At 37.4% G+C, this 14,487-nt stretch overlaps 1 pseudogene; it reads left to right on the plus strand.

The window, feature by feature from the left end:
• The first annotated feature begins 1,709 nt into the window (after positions 1 to 1,709).
• On the plus strand, positions 1,710 to 8,040 carry LOC138812011 (zinc finger protein 280D pseudogene; annotated as a pseudogene).
• Positions 8,041 to 14,487: the final 6,447 nt, after the last annotated feature.

The following is a 14,487-nucleotide window of genomic DNA, read 5'->3' on the forward strand; positions in this document are numbered from 1 at the left end:
GGAATGTAGTCTATATAACTGAATACTGTATAAACTTCTCTGACACTCTATAAAGATATATATTTATTAGCGTACTGCCATCTGCATGTCAAACTTCTCTTATTTTGGTCACCCCTGGGGCTTGATCTGAAGTCCTGGGAACAACCTGTCAGCTCAATTTGCCCCAGGATGGCATGCTAACACTCACACATTCATGAATTGGGCCTTGTAGGCTTGGAGGTCTTGAGTTCAGATGCCAGCACTCCCAAAAATGAATCATGTAGTAAGAAGATGATGTGACAAGTTTTCCTGTTCAGTGAAAGTCCTGGGTGTCAGGTATGAAATGGAATACATATGCAGACCTATATCCTGTGTAATCAATGTGATCAATGTTTTATGTTCCATAATAGTCAATAAAATAAATGGTCAATACATGAATAAAACAACAAAATAAAATAACTACACTGAATGCAATATGGAGTCAACATATGTATATAAATATAAATCATATATGTAAATTGTACAGGAATAGATAGGATGTTTTCTAGTGTTGGAGATCTATTTTAGGCATAAGGAACAGACCTGAATTTCTTGACTTTAAGTAGGCCAGCTTCCCATTCCCACACAGTGCAACAGAGTTACCAAGACATTGAGTTTCAATCCCAGTCCTGGCAGAAAAATGGTACCTTTGCAGTATGTGATGCCCAATTCTTAAGCATTTCATTATGCCTCCATTTTATGAATGTGATTGTTTAACTGCTTAATAAAGAATTAACAAAAATCGATCAGTATTCTATAATATAATTGTGTATAATTTTATCCTAGAATCATTCAAGAACAGCCCAACATGACATATATCACATTCCATTGGTATTCCTATGGATAGAAATGAGTTCCTTAGGATCTCCAGCCATTTGGAGGTGGCAGGACCAGGATTCCAACTGTGAGCTCCAGCTCCCACCACTTCAACCTGGGGATAGGGTACTCACCAGTCTGTCCAAGAATATCAGCAAGACCAATGATTAGACAGGCACCAGTGGCTCTCAGCAGTCCTCCTTGATACTTACAAGGCTGTGATGGGAGGATCATGGTCAAAGTCATCCTAGTCAGGAAAGTCCTTGAGACCTCTGTCCAACTTCAGTGCCAACAAAGCCAGAAGTCCAGGGCTCCAGTGTGGAGGGCGAGCCTTGAGCAAAAGCAGTGTACAGACTGTGCCCAGATCCTGAGTTCAAGGTCCGGGTCTGGCAACAAAAAGTCATACAGAACAATCTGTGCAGCCATCCAGCTAAAGCAGGTCACCATCTCATCTCCAACTGAATTAGACATTGTTCCTTGGGAAAAGATCTGGGGGAGCTGCTATCTTCTTGACTCCGCCCATGCTGCTCGCATCACAGAATTCTGGCCACACCCCCATTCTTTCATGGTTATTTCTGACCAATGGGATACAAGAATGGTGATCACGCCCACATTCCATGCTGCCTAGTAGCACCCGGGATTCCCTCTGTTAGTTTACAACACTACCAGCAGTTGAGGAAAGTAGAGGTGGCTGAGTGGTGAGGAAGAGACTCAAGCAACTTTGGACTATAGTAGGAAATTGAGATGCCTGCCCGCACCCTCGCTCCCTCCTCACCTTTCCAAGTTGCAAGATTTCAAACCTCAGGCAATGGTGCACTGCCAGCCTGCCTAAAGCCCTTGCCTGGTCCCTGATCTTGGTTCTCTGCTCTTGGCCCATGTGTTTGCACTGCCGCTGCCATTGCTGCTTGCCCCACCTGGAGCAGCCCCCAGCAGCTTTTCTCAGCAGCACAGGTGAGTGGCTGCCCCCAAATCACCACTACCTGGGCTCAGACACCCCTCTGGGGGCACCATGATCCCATGCTTGTTTCCTCATCCTGGCTCTGCGGAGCCACCTTTCTGTCTTGGGCATTTCTGAAATAGAAACTCAATATATGCTTTAGTTGGACTGGATCGAGGTCCTCCTATCTGGGACAGGTATGCTCCACCAGGCCTGGTCCTCTGTAGTTGGGATGGTAAACATGTAGCCCCATACTCAGTCATCGATTTAGATGGATTATCCCAAACTTTTAGTCCACAGCAGCCGATTCTTGACCACAGGTGAAGCTCTGGGTAGGGCCACAACCATCAGACCTCATTTTCCTCACAGGACAGTTTTGAGGAAAAAAGGGATTTATAGAGAGGGAATCTCTGGAGCATGGCTTGGCATGGAGGGAGTGGCATTCAGAGAAGGTTCTCTGCAATTCTGTGAGCAAATGACAGGAAGATACCCACAAAGAGCTCAGGTGGGGCCAGTTATTAATCATGCAACAGCTGAGGATTTTGAAAAAAAACATGGCTCTTTTTAATCATTACGCTATCCCCATGAGGAAGGGGATCCTTCACTGTGTTGAATTTTGCATCTGGGGAAACCGAAGCACAGAGAAGTCAGGTGACCTCCTTATGATTTCAACTTCACAGGACGCTCGGCCTGACTTCACTACCATGCTCCTTAGGACAATGGGTGCTATTCAATACCACTTCTTGTAGTAGGAAGTCTACTTCTTGTCAGTTGTGGGGTTTGAACCCTAAGCATGGGCACTGATCTTAAGCTCCTCAGCAAAAGGCTAGTGCTCTATCACTTGAGCCCACAGCACCACCTCTGGTTTTCTGGTGGTTCTTTGGAAATAAAAGTCTCAAAGACGTTCCTGCGGGGGCTGGCTATGAACCATGATCCTCATATGTCAGCCTCCAGTGTAGTTAGGATTAGAGTTCTGAGCCACCGACACAACTTAATTTTAATTCTGACTTCTCTCTCTCTCTTTTACAAAAACTGGTTGAATAGGTGCTGGAGGAGGGGGTCCAGCATCCCCATGTGGCTGGAATCCAAGGTGACCCTCTCATTCTGGAGGTGGGCTGTGGGTCAGGAGCTGTCCCGCTCAGCCTGTTGAAACAGCTCCCTGAGGTAAGCCCCACTATTCCCTAGCTAGACCATGAAATTCATTGTCCATCCAGCCTTACTGGACTTATTGAATTGTATTGCTTTCTACATCATTTTCTATCACCTGACCAAACTTATGATACAGAGTTACGGAGTGAAAATGTAATGCCTTCTTAAGAAAGTCATTTAGGGCTCTGGGAATGTGGCTTCATGGTATGGTGATTCCCTAGCATGCATGAAACCCTGGGTTCAATTCCACAGTAACACAGAAAAAAGAAAAACACTAGAAGGAATGCTGTGCCTCAAGTGGAAGAGTGCTAGCCTTGAGAAAAAAAAAAGCTCAGGAATAATTCCCTAACCCTGAGTTTAAGCCCCAGGACCGGCAAAACAATTAGTAAATGGAAAATAAAGAACCCATACTTGAAATATATAATTGCTACTTCCATACTGACACCTGATAATAGCCTCTAATTCATGTATTTTACTTAGGATACTGTGTTGAAAAAAGTTTTGTTCATTAAGTCACAGCAATTAATGCCAGGAATGTGCTTAGATGTCAGCTGAAGATTGATTCTGGAAATTCAAGGATTCAAGGATTTTGGGTCATCACTGCTAATCACAAAGTGAAAAGTAGTCTAAGTGTGATTTTGAAATCTTTTTGATCAGTTTTGGCATCAAAAATGCAGAGGGTAATTAATAGTTGTGACAGAAAATAAGGAGTAACTCCAGATGTAAGGAAAAAATGATAGTAAATAAGGTATACCAGAAACTGGTCTAGAGAACCATTTTTGGTTATTGAAGAACTAGTTGTCAACTAGGTTTTTGCTCATTGCCTTTATCATTCTAAATCTCTTAGGCTAGTTCTTAATCTCTGCGTGATAAATGTTTCTCCTTTTTTTTTTTTACTTCTGTGCCTTTTTTCCTCTTTCTTCTTTTTTAAATTTTTTTATTTTTTTAATTTTAATTTTAATTTTTTGTGAACATACTGTACAGAGGGGTTACAATAACTGGACAAGATAATGAGTACATTTATCAATCATTGCAGCCTCCTCCATTGTTGACCTTTCACATCCCTTCCCATCCTCTCCCCAACCCCGAACCCGAACTCCTCCACTCCGCACCAAAGTTGTAAAGTTCGTTTTTGTCATGAAAACTTGTACTTCTCATAGTTGCATCGGGTCCAGCTGTATCCTTAAATGACTTGTTTTTCCACATCTCCTCCACAAATTATAACGACATCAAATATAATGAAAGCAGTGGTTGTACTGTGGGGGAGGGACATACAAAGCAACAAAGATAAACTTATAAGTCAGTTAGAAACAAATGCATGAAAAAAACATTTAAATACATATCAAGGGTTCATTTTCCTAAGATCACATTATCTGACCTTTACTGCTTGACTCATACATATATTTGATATTGCAAATAAGGGAACCCATGGGACCTATGTTTTTTTGGGCTTGGCTTACTTCACTTAATACAATTTTTTCCAAGCCTTTCCATTTCCTAACAAATGGGACAATGTCATTCTTTCTGATGGAGGAATAGAATTCCATTGTGTATATATAACACATTTTCTTGATCCATTCATCTACTGAGGGGCATCTGGGTTGGTTCCATATCTTAGCTATAGTAAATAATGCTACAATAAACATAGTTGTACTGTTAGCTTTAGTGTGGTCTTGTTTGTGAACATTTGGGTAAATGCCTAAAAGTGGGATTGCTGGGTCATAGCAGAGCTCTATGTGAAGTCTTCAGGAACCTCCATACTGCTTTACAAAGTGGTTGAACAAGTTTACACTCCCACCAACAATGAAGTAAGGTTCCCTTCTGTCCACATCCCCTCCAGCATCTGTTGTTGTTGGAGTTCTTGATTATAGCCATTCTAACTGGTGTGAGGTGGTATCTCAATGTTGTTTTGATTTGCATTTCTTTTATGGCTAGGGAGGTTGAGCATTTCCTCATGTGCCTATTGGCCATCCTTCTTTCTTCTTCAGAGAAATTTCTTTTTAAATCTTTAGGCCACTTATTTATTGGGCAGTTGTTTCTTTGAGGATATGTTGTTGGGGGATTTAACTTTTTGAGTTCCAAGTATATTTGAGATATGAGACCCTTGTCCATTGTATGGCTAGTGAAGATCTTCTCACAATCCATGGGCTTTATATTAATCTTGTTAGCTAGGTCCTTTGCGAGGCAGAAGCTCTGCAACTTCATGCAATCACATTTGTCCAACCTTTCTTTGATTTGTTGTGTTTCCTGGTCTCTATTAAGAAAATTTCGGCCTGAGCCAAGGAGGCCTAGGATTTCTCCTATTCCATCCTGTAACGTTTTCAGAGTGTCTGCTTTGACTCCGAGGTCTTTGATCCATTTGGAGTTTATTCTGGTGTAGGGTGTTATATAAGGATCTAGTTTTAGTTTTCTACAAGTAGTTAACCAATTTTGCCAGCACCATTTACGGAAGAGACTGTCTTTCTTCAATCCTATTATTTTAGTACCCTTATCGAAGATTAATTGGCTATAGGTCTATAGGTTCATTTCTGAGTTTTCAATTCTATTCCATTGGTCCTGAGGACTGTTCTTATGCCAGTAACAAGCTCTTTTGGTTACTATGGCTTTATAGTAGAGTTTGAAATTTGTTATTGATATTCCACCAGCAGTGTTCTTTCCGTTGAGGAGTGTTTTTGCTATTTGTGGTCTTTTATTGTTCCATATGAATTTTTGGATTGCCTCTTTTATTTCCTTGAAGAATGAGGTTGGAATTTTGATCGGTATCGCATTGAATTTGTAGATACCCTTGGGAAGTATTGCCATTTTCATGATGTTAATCTTTCCAATCCAGCAGCATGGGAGATTTTGCCATTTTCTAAGTTCTGTTTTGATTTCCTTCTTCAAGATTTTAAAGTTTTCATCATATAGTTCCTTCACTTCTTTGGTTAAGTTAATTCCTAGGTATTTTATTTTTTGAGGTGCTATTACAAATGGAGTTACTTTCCTAATTTTATCCACACTTTTCTCATTGTTGGCATTCAGAAAAGACATTGATTTTGGGGGGTTAAATTTATGCCCTACTATCTTGCCAAAATTTTGAATCAGCTTGAGTAATTTGGGAGTGGAGTCCATGGGATTCTTTAAATACAAGATCATGTCATCTTCAAGGAGCGAGAGTTTTATTTCTTCTTTCACTGTTTGGATCCCCTTTATGTTTTTGATCTTGTCTTATTGCTGTAGCTAGGCATTCTAATACTAGATTGAAGAGAATTGGAGAGAGTGGACATCCTTGTCTTGTTCCTGAGTTAAGAGGAAATGGGTTTAGTTTTTGACCATTAAGTATAATGCTGGCTGTAGGTTTGTCATACAGAGCCTTTATTATATTGAGTAATGTTCCATGGATTCATAATTTTTCCAAAACCTTCATGATAATCAGGTGTTGGGGCGCTGCGCCAGCTTCCCTCCCCCCCACTTCCTCCCATGTCTCCCCTCCCCCTCTCCCAGTTCCCATGGGTCAGTCTGCTGGCTCCACAATGGGAGCCGCCACCGCCCCCGCTGCTGCCGCTGCAGCTTGATAGTTTTTCGCGCTCCTCCTTTTTCTCCTCCTCCTCTGCCTCCTCCTCTTTCTCCTCCTCTTTTAGGGCTCCAGTCAGGCCGAGCCGGCTCTGCTCACGAAAATTCAGACATGGCAGAACTTTTTATGGAATGTGAAGAAGAGCTAGAGCCATGGCAGAAGAAAATAAAAGAAGTTGAGGATGATGACAATGATGAGCCAATCTTTGTTGGAGAGATAGCAAGTTCAAAACCAGCAATTTCAAATATTTTGAACAGAGTTAACCCAGCTCATATTCAAGGGGAATAAAGAATGGTGCGCTCAGTCGAGGTATTTCTGCTGCATTCAAGTCTACAAGTCAACACAATACGAACCCATCAAATCAAGTTGCTGCCTCGCCAGTAAATTTTCATCTGAATCTAGATCTTCAGATAGCTCTGTTATTGTAGAGCCTTTTTCTAAACCTGGCTATTTAACAAAGTCATCCCGAGTTGTATCTAGTAATTCTTCTGAGTTACTGTTTGACTTGACCCAGAATACAGAATTACCACAGTACCAAGGGATACCAACAATTTCTGTAGCAGGTCTGAATGAAAATTTGTTTTTATCAAAACGTCCTTCTGCTTCTGAACAGTGTAAATCCAAAAAATCCCAAGCCTGGTGAAAGTGTTTCTGTAACAGATTCCTCAGCTGTATTCCCTGTAGTTAAAACTCCTTCACTGATTTCTCCCCAAGCTATGCCATCAAAAGGTGAAAATACTTCATCAAATTAATCTAAAGATGGAACGCCTTTTCCACGAGCTTGTCCAAAGTGCAATATTGATTTCAATCTTCTGGATCCTATGAAAAATCACATGCAGTATTGTTGTCCAGACATGATAAATGACTTTTTGGGACCAGATAAAACAGAAAACTCAAATACAGCAAATAAAGCTATGACTGCTGATTCAGAGAAAGGAAAATTGATCATGTTAGTTAATGACTTTTATTATGGAAAACATGAAGGAGATATCCAGGAAGAACAGAAGACTCATACAACCTTTAAATGCTTCAGTTGCTTGAAAGTTCTCAAAAATAATATTAGGTTTATGAACCACATGAAACACCACTTGGAACTTGAGAAGCAGAGCAGTGAGAGCTGGGAAAACCACACCACCTGCAAGCACTGCTACCGGCAATTTCCCACACCCTTCCAGCTGCAGTGCCACATCGAGAGTACACACACTCCTCACGACTTTTCTACCATTTGTAAAATCTGTGAATCATCATTTGAAACAGAACATGTTCTTTTACAACATATGAAGGACAATCATAAACCCGGTGAGATGCCATATATCTGCCAGGTTTGCAATTATAGATCATCATCATTTTCTGATGTAGAAACTCATTTTCGAACATCTCATGAAAACACTAAGAATTTACCTTGTCCATTTTGCCTCAAAGTTATCAAAATTGCAACACCCTATAAGCATCATTATATGAAGCATCAGAAAAAAGGAATACATCGTTGTACAAAATGCAGACTGCAATTTTTGACCTGCAAGGAGAAAACACTTCCTATTTGATGCTATTACATTTTTTAAATAAATAAGCATTCTCTACGTGATCACTTGAGGGGTTAACTCTTTCTATAAATGTGTTTAATCACTCTAGAGTACTGTATCAAACATCCATAATCATTATCAAGAACTTGTGATTGAGATGAGAAAGAAATATCTAGATTTCTCGCTTCTCTTTTCCTCTTCTCCTTTTTCTAGTGAGAATTCTCAGCCTTTCTCCAAATTCTCCTATTAATAAAGAAAGAATGACACATTGTGGATATCAAGCAAAAGGCTCCAAAGCCTGAGTTTTATTGTTTCAGAAATAGATGAAATAAATCAGAGTGGCCCAAGGAAGAAGAAAAGCAAGATGTTTCCCTTTCTGGCTTCAACAATAGAGACTGAACACGACTCTAAACATCTAATAAACAATTTTCCTTAGCTAATTTTTAAAAAATATTGTTTTTTAATAAATAATAATTTTAACAATTAAAAAATTTAAAATATGTAGTAATTTGCTGTTTGCTTTTAGTAGGCATGAAATAAGACTGCATTAACATTGTGTGAGTTGAGAGGCTAAATTTTATCAGAATCCAAACAAAATGAAAAATATATGATTTTAAGAAAATAGCTTTTAGGTATATTTTCAACATGACATACACACAGGGACATCTTTTTTCTTCTTTTCCTCTCCACACTTCAATAAGCAGTTCATGTAATTCAAATAGCTGTGTTTCTTTAAGAAATAGATTACACATAAACAAGTTAAAAGATGAGAACCAGTATTGGTGGTGCATTCTTTAAAAATAGCAGTCAAATAACTATTAACCATAATTCCAAAATACTAATCAAATGCTTTTGAAAAGAGAAGATTGTAAGCAGAATATACAAAAAGTGATAGTGCCAGCACTGCTTCAGGAGCTGCTGTCTGATATTTAAGATTTCTAGTAAATGACAATTTTTAATCGGGATTAAATGCTTTCAGGAACCAAATTTTTTCTAGTTATATTTTATTGAAGGAATATGTTGTTCAAAATTAATGAAAGGGTAACAGGTTATAACCTGTAGAAAGAATGCTTACACACTCATTGTGGTAGGCATTAAATACCTTCCCAAAATATCTATAGTACACAAATTTGAATAATTATCAGATGGGCAAAGTATACTCAAAAGTCCCAGTTGTACTTCGAAAGGGACATCATTAGGTAAGAAACATCAGAAAGATGTAAAGATGCTACATTAGAAGATTAAGAAAAAGACAAGAACAAACATACTGAAGTTTCTGGGAAGCGGAACAGGAAGTATATGGCTTTTCCACTAGATTCACCTGAAAAATATTTTAGCTCTGTAGGAGGCTCTATTTTAATCTAGTGAGACTTATTTTGGATTTCTGTCCTTTAGAAATGTAAATGATAAATACGGATTATTCAACACAATTATCTTGTAAAAATATTTTACAGCAGATTTGGTGTAGTAAGCTAAATCAACTACAGCCTTTTCCATGAATCCTAGTTTCTGAGAATAAGAAAAAGTTGCCACCAGCTTTATACACATGTAAGATGTACATACTACTAAGGGCCTTGCATTAATGAAGTCTTGAATTCCTAAATAATATTTAAACAAGAAGCTCCCTATCTTCATTTTCATATTTGGGGATCACTAAGTACCAAAGTTATGTGGAAGGCTAGGGTAAGAATATAGAAATGAAATATGTCTCCTGTCATCATAAAGATAAATTATGTTATTTTGATTTACAGTTTCTAAGATAATAAAAAATAAGGTAAAACCGAAATGGTAACTCAATCTTTTCTCCTTCCTAACTTTCCAACAGAAATTAGAGAATCCAGTAAAGATAAGCAATCCCAGGATAGTATAGGATGTTATAGGATCACCGGATGGTGAAAAAGAAGTTAACAAAAATGGGTTCCATGGAACAATGGGAAAAAATATCTACACCTACAGATTGTGATATAGCTAGAAAATAGTTTGCCCTATGCTAAGTCTTTGACATTTTAGCTACTTTCATCCCTTAGGAAATGACTTTATTAATACTCAAGGGTTTGAAGCTTATAACCCAGCAACAAATAATGCTTCTAAATGTAAACAAGCATGATACTAAGAGTAACCAAGGCTACTTGCATTGCTATAGCTGATAAAGTAGAATGATCTTGGGGAATAGTCAAGCAATCTTGAACTTTTTTATACCTTTCTTCTTCTCCAACACAAGAAGTCCTAGTCTAGATATGTAAAATTTCAATAAAAGATTTTTATACTTTTTATCGTTCACATTAAAGCAAATACACTTTTCCTCTTTGCAAGCCTGACTTTGAACCAGTCAGACCCTCACCATATTTTATAGACAAACGTTTACTGCTTTGGCTTAGGCGTTTTCTTTCCTTTGGTTGTTGCTCTCTATTATTTTGACAACTACATAGAAAAAAAGATAAATCCATTTTACTTATGTTGGATTGTTCAAAGTCTAGCTGTCTTCAGTTTTCTGTTCCCTTCTTCACTGTTAATTGAAGTTTAATTATTGCCCTTTAAATGATAACAAAAACGTGATACTTTAACGTATATTCTCATTGAAACCAGTGAATACAGGAGTGTAGGCGATTGTTTTATAATTGTTTCAAATATTTTCCTTGGCTATTTTCATTATTCCCTTTGTTCCTGTCTTCTAATCAGGAACACAAGGTTACACAAAAGAGCTTCCTAAGGAATAGGATGTTAGGCAGAAAAAAACAGATATATAATTAAAGGTTTTCATCTCTTAAGAGACTGAAAAGCTCAGAAGACATTGTGTTATTACTTGTACAGTTAAGATGACTTGAATGTTTTGGTTCTTAAAATAATTCAAATGAATGTAAAATGTTACAGTTGTTCCAAAAAATGAGTATGGTTTATATTTTTCTGCTTCAATGAGATGAAACCTCTTACAAGGTTGGAGGGCATATTTATTTTAGGGTAGAAGGGGTAATCTTAGAAAGCCAAGGGAGATTCCTAAAACAACACTGCCTATCACATATTAGTTAATTATATTTATGACATATAAGTATATAAACATACAAATATGAATTGAGTGAGAAATGTGTGATTTACACAATTGATTCAATGACATTTAAAACCAGAGTTCACTTCTCTACGTTTATATATACTAGTATATCTAGTGAGGATTTAAAGGTTTTTATAATACATATTTTAACATTTATACCAAAATATTAGTTTATTTGTAACTGTTTACTTTTAATTTTTGTCGGTCATGGAGCTTGAAATCTTGACCTGGACGATGTCGGTCAGGTCTTCAGTTCAAGACTAGTTATCTACCACTTGAGCAACAGCCAGTTTTCTGGTGGGTCATTGGAGGTAAGGGTCTCATGGTCTTTCCTGCCTAGGCTGGCTTTGAACCATGATTCTCAGCTCTCAGCCTCCTTAGTAAATAGCGTTACAAGTATGAGCCATTGGAGCCTAGCAACATAATTATTTTTTACACATTTATGAAATATGGAGTGATATTCCCATTCATTTATATGTTGTTTAATGATCAAGCCACATCATATCCATTAATTTCTGCATGTAACATTTCTTTATGGGGAGAATGCTCAAAAAGTTATCTTCTGACTGTGATGAAATATCTATTCTTAAGTATAATCACTTTGCTTCTTGTAGTATAAAATTAATATATTTACTTTTAATCATGGAAGTTTGCTAATTAAAGTTATATAAAACATGAATTGTAAAGTGAAAGAAATTCATAGTTCCTTTGCTTGTTTAAAGAAAATAATTATGCATTTTTTCAATTATATTTCTTTGGGAATGTGTAGCATTCATTGATTTAACTGTTAAAATTGATAACAGTTACATTATATCAAGTAGATTCAAATTGTATTTGAAAATTACACACTTAACACAAATATACTTCACTTTCTTCTAAGACATAATTAAAATAATAGTATAGCAAAGCTTGGTGTCAGTTGTTCATGTGTAGAATCATAGAAACTCAGGAAGCTAACACCTGAATATTTTAGCTCAATATCAGTCCAAACAGAAAAAAATGTGAAAATTTAACTCCAATTAGCCAGCAGGAGGCAGAAGGTGAGGATGTGGCTCAAGGAATAGCGTGTCATCAGCCCTGAGCAAAAAATACAAGGGAGACCATTAAACATTGTGTTCAAGCACTAAAAATGGAATATACACAAAAGACAACAACAAAAAAATAGTATGAGCATCAGTAATGAAGACAAAATAGTAGAAAAGATCATGAGAAATGTTGTGAAAACATCTGGAAGACAGAAATTATTAGACAGAATTTTGATTCATGAGAGGTAAAAGTAACAGTATAATTTGGACAATCTCATTGTAGTCATATGTGTTGAAACATGGCTATTAGGTAACATGTGAAAGAGCAGACTGGATTACCTGTAACTAGGCATTATCTCACTCTGCAAAAATCTAAAATCGTGCTTGTTAATTTAAAAAAACCTCATGTTAGAGACTGTTTGGTCCACAAAGAATGGGGTCCTTATTTTGAGGCTTCAGACCAGTGCTTTTTTTTTTTTTTATAACCACACCTGTTTTACCCCTCTTCCCTGGTGCAGGTATACCTTACTAAGCTGGCACCAAGCCAAGGCTTTGAACTAGACCTCCCTGCCTTTTTACATTTAGAAGCATTATTTGTTGCTGGGTTATAAGCTACAAACCCTTGAGTATTAATAAAATCATTTCCTAAGAGATGACAGTAGCTGTGTAAACAAACCTAAACTGTCAAAGACTTAGGATAGTGAAAACTAATTTCTAGCTATATCACAATCTGTAGGTGTAGATTTTGTTTCCCATTGTTCCATGGGACCCATTTTTGTTAACAAATCGTATTCTGCTGTCTTTTCATAAGAAATCATACAGGTGATTTTTTGCCTCTTATTCAATTATATCTAATATTTTAAAGTAGATTTGTCCTAATATAATATTAATTTAATCAATCATTTCATTAGGGTGATGGTGGTCTGATTTTTTTTCCAGTACATCTTATCGCTTACAATAAATGAGAACATGTTGTTTCAGTATCCTATTAATATAACAAAATACATTATAAAATTAACTTAAAAGGAGGAAAGATAAATCTTGACTTCTGATTTTATACATTTCATTGTATGTTTCTCATCCTCATTGCTTTGGATTGCTGGTGGCACAGTACCCCATGTCAGGAACATGTGATGGATTATTTGTATTCATGGAAGCGAGGAAGTAAAGAAGAGGTGGAATAGGAGTGGGGGAAGGGAGAAAGAGGAGCAGGGGAAGAGGGAGAGGGAGAAGGAAAAAGAGAAGGAGAAAGAGAATTAAAAGAAGGAAGAGGAAGAAAGGACTTTGATGTTAACATCCTCTTTGATCACAAGTTCTCAGTGACCAAATCTTTATGACTATGCCCACTTGAAAGGGTTCACCTTTTTACGGCAACATAGTGAAAGCTAATTATTAATCCCAATCCTTTTTGTTTTCAGATTTCATTTATTGCGTGGTGGATAGATACATCTATACAATTGTGATAACTTCTGTTCCTAAATGTTTACATGACTTAATCAGAGAAGCTATTTGGCATAAAGGTGGTTGGGTTATACAATTGCTGGAGAAATGAATGAAATATTTAGAGTACAAATGCTTTTAATTTGACAGATAAGGAAGTTTCAAGAGATTTCATTTTTTTAATTTAATTTTATTTAATTGTGAACATACTGTACAGAGGAGTTACAATTACATGGGCAGGATAATGCGTACATTTCTTACCAAGCATTGCAGCCTCCTCCTTTGTTTACCCTTCACATCCCTTCCCAGGCTTCCCCCTCCCCCCATCCCAAACCTTCACCTTCCCCCCCTCCCCCATCCCCCTCCCGCACTGACGTTGTAAAGCTCGTTTTGGACATGACAACTTGTACTTCTCATTGTTGCAACAGGTTCACCTGTATCCTTAAACAACTGGTTTTTCCCCATCTCCTCCAGTTATACTGACATCAAATATAGTGAAAGCAGGGGTTGTACTGTGGGGGAGGGACATACAAAGCAACAAAGAGATAATCTTATAAATGCTTTAGAAACACATGCATAAAAGAAAAAAACATTAAAATACACATCTAAGGGTTCATTTTCCTGACATCACATTATCTGACCTTTTCCGCTTGACTCATACATATACTAGATATTACAAATAAGGGAAACCATGGGACCTATGTTTCTTTGGGCCTGGCTTAATTCACTTAATATAATTTTTTACAAATTTTTCCGTTTCCTAACAAATGGGGCAATGTCATTCTTTCTGATGGAGGCATAGAATTCCATTGTGTATATACACCACATTTTCATGATCCATTCATCTACTGAGCGGCATCTGGGTTGGTTCCATATCTTAGCTATGGTAAATAATGCTGCAATAAACATAGTTGTGCTGGTAGCTTTAGTGTGGTCTTGTTTGTAAGCATTTGGGTAAATGCCCAAAAGTGGGATTGCTG

Source organism: Dipodomys merriami, unplaced genomic scaffold (genome assembly GCF_024711535.1).
Source record: "Dipodomys merriami isolate MVZ:Mamm:240054 unplaced genomic scaffold, mDipMer1.0.p SCAF_557, whole genome shotgun sequence".
NCBI classification, from domain to species: Eukaryota; Metazoa; Chordata; class Mammalia; order Rodentia; family Heteromyidae; genus Dipodomys; species Dipodomys merriami.